The following is a 1,996-nucleotide window of genomic DNA, read 5'->3' on the forward strand; positions in this document are numbered from 1 at the left end:
GCCCAAAGCTGAACTTCAGTGAAGCAGAATTGAGGTCATTTTACATGATCTGCTTCTGGCAATGTTCAATGAGGGCAGAGAATAAAGCCTGAAACAGCCAAGGGCTACCTGACTTCTCAGGCTAGGACCTCCATTGAGATTGGATTTTGTATAGATCTTCTGCCGGCTCCAGCCACAGGGGCAAGCATGGCCCATAAAAGCACAATATGCTACTTCCTACCCACCCCTGGTTTTCAAATTCTCTCCAGAAACCACAACCCAGACACCTCTGTGTATACCCAGACTGGAATGTGATATGGAAGTTAAACCTGAAGAGGAGCTAAGAAAATCCAGTAGTGGTTAAAATTGTCTTGTATTCAGAAAGCATGAGTCAGAATAATCTCAAATGATCTCAGATATTATACTGCTGCCACGGTCACGTAACTCTCGTCAGTATGAATAGAAGTCAGGCATCTTAAGGAGAGGCAATACTCCACAGAGGAAGAGAAMAATAGAGATTTTAAAAGTGAAAATAATTTCCCATAGCTGCATCCGTTGTCTAATTTCAGTGTCATCTTGAATTATATAGTATTTAAAGTAACATGAAACAGCAAGAATATTAATTCCTGATGTCAGAGAGAGRAGTTATTTCTGGAAGGCTTTAATGGATCTGCTGCATCACATGGRAATTTCTTCCAGCTAGCCAGTAATAAAACCACATACAGAACTTACATTCTAACCTTGTAATAGACCCAAATCAGGGGACAGYGACAAATTTGCAATTATGCCAAAGCTATGTGTTATGGTTACCAGYGCTTCTAAGACCCCTGTGACACTGTATGATTGTTGGTTATCTATTTTATAACACCCAGAAGAGCGCTGGCCTCGACACGAGATGAGATGTGATCTCTGGTTGAAAACCAGCCTTCTGGTTAAGGGCTGCTCTGCAGTCAGTGCACCACATGAGTGGAGCAAAGAGTCTCAGATGGTTACAGTTACCCAGCACTGCATGCCAGCACTTTAGTTTAAAAGTGCTAAGTCTRCACCTAAGAGTTTTTACCATACCATGTCAAGAAGTAGGAGCAATGGGACAAAATCAAGACACCGAAGAAGGCTTAGCCATCACAACCATGACGCTGTAAGAACACAGAGCTGCAACAGCTACGCTGCCAGCACAGAGGCAATTAATTATCAGGTTAATTTGAGACAGGAGATAGAAGTAGCTTTTCAAGTCTGCTCAGGAGTGTCCTCAAKGTCGGGAGCTACTCACTGGGCAGYGCAGGGGAACTAGTCTGACAGGACYCTGGCGTCAGTGGAGAGGGGAAAAGAGAAAAGATGCATATTGTTTGAAGATGTATAGCGTTTGGAGGCAGCAGTATCACAGGAAAGCTATATGTTACAATGACAGTACGACAGATCCCAGCACCAGGAACACCAGTTCAGAAAGACTGGAATAGTGTGGCAGGTCTGCTGTCTTGGCAGAAATCAGACTGCAGCCCGTGGTGGGACTTGAGGAGGTTTAGGTACCACCGCCTGTGTCAGGAGCAGAGCCAGAGTACAGACAGCAAAACGTGAAGGGTTTTATCAAGAAACTGAGAAGCGCGTCTAATTCTGGAATCCTGATGAGAGTCTCAGYTTTGAAACCCATGAGAAAATGGGACCTGGCGCAAATTGCACCCCGAGAGAAGGCAGCTGGCCTCCACCGCGCTGCTCCTCCGCTCGCAGGCACCTGAATAACCCAGAGGCTCCGTGCGGGCACCGCCGCTTCCCGCAGCGAGCGGGCGGAGCCGGGGCCTCGGGCACTCGGGGCTCCAGCCGGCAAAGCCCCCGGCCCGGCCTCAGGGGGGAAGCGGCGCCACCGCCCCGCTCACCCCCGGCACAGCTCCCCGGCCCCGCCCGGAGGTGAGGGAGGGCTCGGCGCTCCCCGCCCGGCGCCGCACGGGGGGAGTTTCTCCTCAGCGCGGGCAGGTGGGGCCGCTCCATCGCCCGCCCCGCCCCGCCCCGCCCCGCCTCGCCT

The sequence above is a fragment of the Malurus melanocephalus genome, unplaced genomic scaffold, assembly GCF_030028575.1.
Source record: "Malurus melanocephalus ecotype Western Australia unplaced genomic scaffold, MMel_1.1 scaffold_6, whole genome shotgun sequence".
Taxonomy (NCBI): domain Eukaryota; kingdom Metazoa; phylum Chordata; class Aves; order Passeriformes; family Maluridae; genus Malurus; species Malurus melanocephalus.